Genomic DNA, 10568 nt, shown 5'->3' with positions numbered 1-10568 from the left:
TCAAAGGTCTCCCTGGGCAGTGGTTTGGTGAGAATATCAGCAACTTGTTCCTTAGAGGGAACATACTCCAATTTGACCTTTTGTTCAAGCACTTCTTCTTGGAGAAAATGATACTTGATCGATATGTTCTTAGTATTTGAATGTATGATAGGATTCTTTGAAATACTGATTGCACTTGTATTATCACAGAAAATGGAAATAGGTGGAGTACAAGTAATTTGCATATCATGCATTTTTTGCATCATCCAAAGGAGTTGAGTGCAGCAAGATGCAGCAGCTACATATTCTACTTCAGCTGTAGATAATGCAATAGAACTTTGTTTCTTACTGAACCAAGATACTAATCTAGGACCCATGAAGAATGCACCACCACTAGTGCTTTTTCTATCGTCCACACTTCCTGCCCAATCTGCATCTGTATATGCATGAAGTGTGAGTTTTGTACCTCTAGGATACCATAAGCCATAGTTTTGAGTTCCTTGAAGATACTTGAAAATTCTCTTAACTGCCTGAAGATGAGTTTCCTTTGGATTTGCCTGAAACCTTCCAACTATTCCTACTACATGTATAATGTCTGGTCAGGTACCTGTTAGATAGAGCAGACTACCAATCATGGATCTATATGTTGGTTGATGTACTGCTGTTGATTCATCATTTGCGTTAAGGCTATATCCTGTCACCATAGGGGTACATACTGGTTTCGAATCCTCCATCCCATATTTCTTCAAGATCTACTTGAGATAGTTGGTTTGTGATAGAAAAGTGTTGTCTTTGTTTTGTTGGACTTGTAAACCAAGAAAATATGTGAGCTCACCAAGCATGGACATTTCAAACTCTTTCTGCATCACCAAGGAAAATTTTGACTCATGTCTTCTTCATTGCTACCAAAGATGATATCATCAACATACACAACAAGTATCAACAACTTATCATTTTCATATATATATATATATATATATATATATATATGCTATCAGTTGATCCTTTTATAAAACCTTGTTGATGGAGGTACTTATCCAACTGATAATACCATGCCCTTGGAGCTTCTTTAAGGCCATAGAGATCCTTTTTGAGTCTGCATACAAGTTTTGGATCATTTCCAAGAATAAACCCATCTGGTTGTTCAATATATACTTCTTCATTCAAGTCTCCATTCAGAAAGGCAGATTTTACGTCCATCTGAAATAATTTGAACTTCTGAAAGCTAGAGAGAGCAAGGAACATTCTTATAGCCTCAAGTCTGGCAACGGGTGCAAAAGTTTCTTCAAAGTCTATGCCTTCTTGTTGCGCATATCCTTTACAAACAAGTCCTGCCTTGTCTATAACCATATCCCCATTTTCATTCAGCTTATTTTTGAAAATCCATTTTGTCCCTATGACATTCTTATCTTTTGGTCTAGGAATCAACTCCCAAGTGTTATTCTTTTCAATCTGCTCAAGTTCTTCCTCCATGGCCTTGACCCAACATTCATCTTTGCACGCCTCTCTTACATTCTATGGTTCAGTGGAGGAGAGCAATGCTAGATAGCTTGAAGCTTCTGAAATGGTTCTTCTTGTTTGTACACCTGCCTCTTTCTGCCCCAAAATTTGAGATTCTAGATGATTCTTCTGAACATATCTGGATGGAGTATTTTCTTCTATCCTTATCTGTTCTTCTGGTGCCTCATGGGTTTCTTCTTCATCATGAATCTAATTTGATGTTGTCGAAGAGTCTTCGCCATCTTCGAAATCTTCAGATTTTACCTGCCTAGGAGTGTTTCCTTCTTCATCAAACACTACATCAATACTTTCAACAATTTTACCAAGTCTTTTATTGTAACATTTGTAAGCTTTGTTGTGGGGAGAGTAACCAAGGAGAATGCCTTCATTTGCTCTAGGTTCAAATTTGCCAAGATTTTCATCAGTCTTCTTGATGTAGCATTTGCTTCCAAAAATTTTGAAGTATTTTACCGTGGGAGTCTTACCATACCAAAGTTCATGAGGAGTCTGAGTGTTGTTTACCTGGACATTTGTCTTGTTGAGAATAGTAATTGTAGCAAATGCGGCTTCATCCCAGAAGGTTGCGGGAGATCTAGATTCATCAAGCATAGCACAAGCCATTTGTTGAACTGTTCTGTTCATCCTTTCCACTACTCCATTTTGCTAAGGAGTCCTAGCAGTAGAGAATTCCCTCCTTATTCCATGTTCTTCACAAAAATCGAAAAATTCATTTGAGGTAAGTTCTCCTCCTTGATCAGACCTGAGGCATTTGATTCTGCGATCTAATTCGTTCTCCACCAAGGCTTTGAATGATTTGAATTTTTCAAAAGCTTCATCTTTATGCTTCATAAGTCCTATCCAACACATCTTGGAAAAGTCGTCAATGAATAATATAAAATATTCTTCTCCTCGAGGTGATATTTTTCTAGATGGACCACATACATCAGTATGGACAAGTTCAAGTGGCCTACTAGCTGATCCTTCCTTCTCAGGGAAATTAGTTCTGGTTTGCTTACCAAATTGACATGATTTGCATATTGTATTGTCTGGAATTCTGATGTCAGGTAGATCACGAACTGCCTGATATTTGCATGCTTTCCTTATCTGTGAGAAGCTTAGATGCCCCAATCTTTTGTGCCATAGCCATTGTTCAGCATTCTTGCTTAAGTAGCATTGTTGTTGTCCTCCCTTGAGTACGTATAAGTTATTTGGAGTTCTTATGCCTCTGATCACTGTTTTTCCTGTATCAAGCACACGAACAATACATCCATTTGATCGAAATATTACCTTAGTTCCTTGATCACACATCTAACTGAAACTCAATAGATTATGCTTTATGCCATCAACATACATAAAATTTATAGCCTTGACCTTTTCTTTCAAACGAATAGAGCCTTTACCTTTTATGAATGCAAGGGTGTCATTTCCAAGTGAGACCTTCTTTTCCTTTTCTAAGGCACTATATGACTGAAGTTTTTCTTTATCACCTGTCATATGTTTCGAGCATCCACTGTCGATGTACCATTGATTTTCCTATCCTTCCACATATAAGGCTATCCCACATCTTTCCGGTTGTGTTTCTTTATTTTTCCAAGTTTTGGGACTCAATGAAGCTTTCTCCTTCTGAGTTTTTTGCCGAAACCTGCTCCTGCATTCAGAATCTTCATGACCGAATTTGTTACAGATAGAACATTCTATTTTATTTTCAAGAGAAGAAAAGTTATTGTAGGTTCTTTTCATGATTCCTATCATACTCCTTTGTTTTTGATCTTCCCTAGTCATGATGGTCTTGTAGGCAACACATTGAGCAAATTTATGACCAAAGTTATGACAAGAGAAACATTGCCATTGAAGAAATTCCTGCGATTATCAAATCTACCAACCATATGATTATAGTTTCCATCCATTCTTGAGCCAAATTGAGAACGATTTACATGAGGTCGGTTGAGGCTTCTGTCCATCCTTGAAGTAGATTGCCCCCGATTTACTTGATAATCTTTGATCATTCTTGAAGAAAATTGTCCGTAATTTACCTAGTGATCTGCATTATGCTTTTGCTGTCGATTTTCAACTTGTTCACTTCTCCTTGCTGCATCAAGATAACTTTTGGAGGTGGATGGCTTTTGCGCTTGCTTCTGAGCTTGAGATGCTTCTTCAAAATATCTGAGACCTGTCTTGATTAAAGGAGAACGCTGCACTTTGATAATCTCATCTAGAGTTTCAGATCCTATAGCAAATTTGAGATTAAGGGCTTTTGTTTTCTCAATTTCTTTTCTAAGTCCCACAATTTCACATTCTAACTCTTCATTGTGTTTATCTTTTTCAGCAAGTCGGAATGTTAGAGTATCTATAATCATATTCTTTTCCTCTAAACAAAATTTAAGTTTAGAAATTTCTTCATAAAGACCTTATTCATTTATAGCATCCAAGAAATCATCATCTTCAAAAGCCATCAAAAGTCTATCATCATTACCTTGTACATCTTCATCACTATTTGACAATCCATCACTATCTTCATGCATGTAATAGCTCTTCTTATTTACATTTTGTTTTCTGTTCCATCTAACAGGTTCCTTACCTTTGTCTAGTTTATCTTTATGAGGACATTTTGTAGCATAATGACTGACTCTTCCACAAGCAAAGCATTTGAAAGGCAGCTTACCTCTGAATCTTCCAGTTGTCCGTTGAAGGTTCTTGACAAAATTTGATTCTTCCTCTTCTTCTGACATATGTCCTGACTCATAGTAATCTCCCTTTCCTGAAGCCTTGAATGCAACTTCTCTCCTGTCTGATGGTCCTCCTTTTCTCATTTCGTAAGCAGTTAGAATTCTGTGCAGTTGTGACATGGTAAGGCTCTATAGATTCTGCTTTTCTTCTATGGCAGAAAATTTTGAATCAAACTTAGGAGACAAAGATCTTAGATCCTTTTCAACCAAAACAACTTCTTTTATTTCTTCACCCAAGTTTTTCATGCAATTTACAATCTCATCTATACGTAGGACATAGCTAGCCACACTTTCATCATTATGCATTCTGAGACTTTCATATTGAATTCTAAGAGTTTGTAATTTTGCTCATTTTACCTGTTCATCTCCTTCATAGCTCAGAACAATCTTGTCCCATATTTCTTTTGCGCTTTTGAGCTGCATAACCTTGACGAATTCTGATTGAGATAGACTTCCTAATAGAGAATTGACAGCTTTTGCATTTGCTTCATACTGCTTCTTACCAGCTGCATCTGTAGGTGTTGCTGATGGAAATGTGTATCTTGTTTCCACAATATCCCAAACTTCTATACCAAGAGATTGAAGATAGGCAGTGATTCTTACCTTCCAATAGATGAAGTTGCTCCCATCAAAAATCAGTGGCCTGATAGATGCTTCTTTTTCGTAGTTGCTCATGATGATAGATCTTCCTTCAAGCGATCAAGCTTCTTCTGAAGGACCTGCTCTGATACCAATTGTTGAAAATAATACTGAGAGGGGGGTTGAATCAGTCTTATCAAATTCCTTTCCAATTTATACAAAGATTTGCATATCTGACTAATGAAACTTGTGTATACCTTCCAGAGTTATAATTTAATTTATTCTTCAGATGTTGATCATTAATCTGTGTGTCAGAACCATATAACAGTAAGCAGGAACAGAAAAGTAGAGTAGATAGTCACACAAAAGAACACAAGATATAAGGTGGAAACCCAATGTGGGTGAAAACCACCTGCTACAATATGTCTCTATATTCTTTCAATTATAAACTTCTTTTTACAATGATTCTCTACTGGTACAGTCTTATACCGGCACGCAGGCTTCAACCTATAGAAGGCTACAACCTTCTCTCATTCTCCAAACTCTCTTGGAAGGGAGTTACAACCCCCTTATCTCTTGTACTAGCTGAGGTACTAGTACATAGGTGCTGACCTACAGAAGGCTTCAACCTTCTCTTTTCTTCCAGGGACCACGTTTCATAAATTTTTAGATTGGATCCATGAATATCGATCAAACAGCAAATAGATTTGCAATCAACCAACTTCCTTGTACAAATACTGAATCAATAACTTCTCAGAACACAGTACCAGTAACTAGGCATCAATTCAGAACCCTAAACACTGCAGTAATAGACAAAAGCAGCTAAAACATATTTCAAGAAAAGTCCACAACTTCACTAATTAGAAACCTGCATATGTACGCAGTATTCACTTCCTTAACCTATGGGTATCCGCACCTCCGCTGTGTCGAGCCTGCGGGTATCCACGCTTGCGCTGTGTCAAACCCGTGTATATTCACGCCTTGCGCTATGTCAAGCCTGCGGGTATTCGTGCCTGTGCTGTGTTGAGCCTGCAGGTATCTGCACCTGCACTGTGTCGGATCTGCAGGTATAGATAATTTATCAGACTTCAATTATACCCAAGATTATCATATTTACAGATCTGATCATGCGCCAAAGAGATCTTGACCCATAAGTAGATCTGACTTGCAATGCTCAGGTTTCTCCTTGATTCAGGTCTAGTTATAACTCACCAACTGATCACCAGTATTTCAGATCTTGCTCTTCTCAAGATATTCAACTCATTAGTCTTCTGCAGCCAAATGATCTCCTTTCCTTTTTATAGTCTAGGCCTTACTCAAACCATGGTCCAAAACCATTAGAGATCCAATACTAGGGACCCAATACCTGGGTTCAATACTTTAGATACAAAACCACGGACCAAAACCATAGCTTCAAAAATGTCGGACTAAATACCATGGACCAACCATAATATTTCCCACGTGTGTGATTTTCCCTGCATGAAAGTGTGTGTACTAGACATACACACTTTTTTTTCGATACACCTGTCTATATGTACTTACCTTTTGTTCGGTACACCTGCGTATGTCCGCGACTTTGTGAAAAGGAACCTGCGGGTATCTCATTTTCTACCATTCTGTGATCTGCTATTTGAGTGAGTTGCCATCAAGGACAACACTTATGTCATCGAGCCAAAACTATGCCAAATTTTTGTCATAATGCCAACATCTATGCGACATCAAGATCATTTAGTACACTTGCGAGCAATTTTTCTTCAATGTCGACACTACAATATTTGTTTGAATCCACATAAATGTGTTTTTTGAGTGAAATTAGGATGTCTCCTAGATTTCATCATGTCTAATAAAGGGATTAGATTCGATCCCTTAAAGGTTTAAGGTATTTTGAATTTATCTCCTCCTTCAACTTTGCAAAAACTACGAAGTTTGCAAGGGAAGACATATTTTTTACATCGTTTCATGCCCAATTGTGCTAAACTCGTGAAAGGTTTTACTCAACTATTGAAAAAATGGGTTCCCTTCATTTGGGATGACATTACTAAAAAATAATTGATGATTTAAATAATGTGTTGTCTCATACATTGTTGTTAGATCCCCTCAATTACCATTGAGGCTACTTTTTGTACCTAAATATTTAAGATGGTATCATTTCCATGGTACTTTTCCAAGAGGATGATTTATATGATGAACATATTATTTATTATCTCAGTAGGAACCTTACTATTACTGAAATGAAATATACACATGTGGAGAAATTGGCATTGGCAGCTATGCCAGTTGTTCAATGATTCTATCACTACATTTTATTGCACTAAACTACTCTTATTTCTTATTGCAACCCTCTGCAACATATCCTTACTAGGTAGGTGCAAGGGGGAAAATACTCAAAGTGGATTTTCATCATCCAAGAGCTTGATTTGCAATTCGAAAGAGCCAAATATAATAAATATTTATCTTTTTCTGAATTAATCTATGACCTTCCCTACACTAAAATGGAAATCATGGTAGAAGGTTCGTTTCCTGACGAATCCCTTTTCCTTATCAGTTCATCTGACCCTTGGTATGGAGATATTATTTTTTATCTCCAAACTCAAAAAATTTGGCCAAATTTATCATGTGTTTGAACATCGCCAAATTCAATACCAATGTGGGAAATACATTATTATCGATGATGCCCTTTTATCATCATCGTGTTGATATTGTATTATGACAATATTTAAATAACAAGGAAGATGAAAGAGCTCTTAATGAACTCCATATTAGAGAATGTGGTGGTCATATGTCAAGGTGTGTCAGTTCCCTTAAATTATTATGTACATGATATTTTTGACCCTCTCTATTTAAATATTATATTCGAGCTATCCAAAAATGTCCCTTATCTCAGCATTACAATTGTATGATGTGTGCACCACTTGCTTTGTTTCACCCTATAGTTACCATTGGTCCTTTTGCTAACCGGGGCATTGAATTCATGACATGTAACCCTCACTCAGTTAGAGGGCATGGGCATATTATTGTTTCCATGGACTACTTCACTAAATGGTTTGAGGCAATGCCTACATTTGGCGATAATGGGTTAAGTACAACATTGTTTGGATTCAATCACATCATTGCTATATTTGGTTTTTCCCAAGCCATAGTCACTGACCATGGCTCACATTTTTGAAATTAAATGATTTTGGAATTATCTGCCAAGTTGGGTTTACACCATGAAAACTCAACTTTCTATTATCCGTAGGCAAATGGCCAAGTAGAAGCAGCCAATAAAGTTCTTACAATAGTACCTCAACGAATGATAGGGATTCACAAAACCAATTGGCACCTCATGTTTTTTTCAGCATTATGGGCATATAGAAGATTAGCCAAAAAATCTATTGGATTCACACCTTTTTAGCTTGTAGATGGCTTGCAATCTATCTTACCCATTGAATATGAGATTCCATCTCTAAAACTAGTCGTTGAATTTCTCTCTAATGCTTTGGCTGAGGAAGAATGCTTGCTGTATTTAGAATGCTTAGATGAAACTTGTTGCGATGTTGCATTGGCTAACGAGGTTCACAAGGAGCACATTAAATCCCATCATGAAAAAATCATGAAACCTCGTGTTTTTCCAGAAGGTGACTTGGTCCTACTTTATGACCAAGAGCATGATAAGTTAGGAGCTAGTAAATTCGAGCCTATGTGGCATGGCCCTCCAATCATTAAACAATTTTTGGAAAAAGGTGCCTGTGATTTGGTTGATTATGATGGAATTCCTTAGGAGAGATCCAAAATGAGAATTACCTCAAAAAGTACTATGGCTAGAATTTTTTTTACATAGGTACTTTTTATATTGTTGTACCATAGTTTTAGTGTGTTGCAATTTTTTCTTTTGCGAAATATTTATGTCCTCTACTGCTTATCTTGCTTTGTGCTTGGCTTTTAGATGTTGATTTCCCCTTTACCTTATGTTGGATTTTTGTCGCTTGGGAAATTTACACGCCCAGTAATGAGTTGGAAAGTTTACATGGGATATGTCTTGGTCATGCAACTAACAACATTGTGGAATATAGTGCAATGATTGAACTATTATTTGATGCCATTTCTCTTGGTATTCATCATTTTTTACACTTGATTCTCAACTCATAGTACTATAGTTAAGTAGTGTTTATTCAGTTACAAGTCTTACTCTTCTACTAGTATTTTTAAGGGTTCATCTCTTGAAAACATAATTTGATTACCTTGAATATCAACACATTCCAAGGAATATCAATACATTATCAGATACTTTGGAAGACTATGTATTCGATACAACTTTGTGAAATTTATAAAATTACAAAATATTCATACATTTTATTAGATAATAGCCAAATAGAAATCATTTTCCATTAAAAGTTTTGCAAAAAAAATCACAAAAGGTGTTATGATAACATAAGTCCCACTACTGACGTTATATATCAGAACGACGAGAGCATGGACGAATAGCTAGGGTTTACAGTCTTTAGCAGATGTTGAACTCCATGGAAGGGCACAAAGGAGGGAGCTCCACTCCCTCCTACAAGTAGGCCGTGGCCAGCCAAGGTAAGAATCCAATAGAAAATGTCAAAGGTCCTACAGAAGAAGGGAAAAGGAGCATGGAAGAGGAGCAAGAGGGAAACAAATCAAGGGAGAATAATAACACAAAAGAAAAGGAGGAAGAAGACAAGGAATAGGGAGCAAAAAATAAAGCACAAAAGGGACCATGTAAACCTAAAGCTAAGGTCACACCCAAATTATTTTTGAATGATCCTGCTCTGTGGCACACAGGGACCACATGTGGAAATATGCTATCATTTGTAAATTCATGGGATTATGGCCCACTGAAAAGGCATTATAGATATGGATTAAATACCACTGGAAACCAAAAGGAAACATTGACCTACACCTTGGGTCAAAGGGATTCTTTACTGTGGTCTTCACAAATATTTAGGATAAAGACAAGGTGTTTGAAGGAGGGCCCTACTTCTACACAGCAGCAGGCCTCTACATGCGGTCGTGGATGATTAACTTTGTACCGGAGCGTGAGACTTTAACTTCGGTTCTGGTTTGGGTAAGACTCTACTCCCTCCCTCTTGATTACTAGCAAATGGAATCGTTAGCTACCATAGGAAATAAATTAGGGAATTTTGTCAAAGCTTCTGAGGCCACCAAAAGGGGAAAATACACTTCCTTTGCACGTATTTGTGTGGAGATGGATCTCTCCAGGGCTCTACCGGATGAGGTTATCTTGGAATGTTTTGATGAAGAATGGGTGCAAACAGTAGATTATGAACATATTCCATTCAGATGTCGCAGATGCCATGAGCATGGGCACCTATTCATGGACTTCCCTCTTAGTAAAATAGAGAACAAGAGTAAAACTACCACAATGAAAGATACTGAAAGCTTTCACAAAGTGAGTCATAGAGGAAAAGGGGGCAAAAGGGGACTAAAGCAACATCAAGCAGAAGGGCTACAAGCCAGTCTGAACAGGTACCAAGTACTCGAAGAAGAAGAAGAGATAACAAAAGTAGATCAGGGAATGGAGGGAAGTCCAGTGGAGAAGGAGAAAGAAGAAGACAATGATCAAACAAAGGATAATAATAAACAGAAAGAGACTATGATGAGCGATGTAGAACTGGAGATGGACCAGGAAATGACCCAAAGTGAGATGGAAATGGAGGACCATGAACTACAGGAGATTCTTGATAGAGAACACCTAGATCTGGAAGGGTTCTTGAAATAGGGAACCATGGGAGGGGTATACTCATTACCTCAAGAAGAGTT

The sequence above is a fragment of the Pinus tabuliformis genome, chromosome 7, assembly GCF_031772625.1.
Source record: "Pinus tabuliformis cultivar Carrire ecotype Pingquan chromosome 7, CPIR1, whole genome shotgun sequence".
NCBI lineage: Eukaryota > Viridiplantae > Streptophyta > Pinopsida > Pinales > Pinaceae > Pinus > Pinus tabuliformis.
This window is presented reverse-complemented; position numbering follows the sequence as displayed.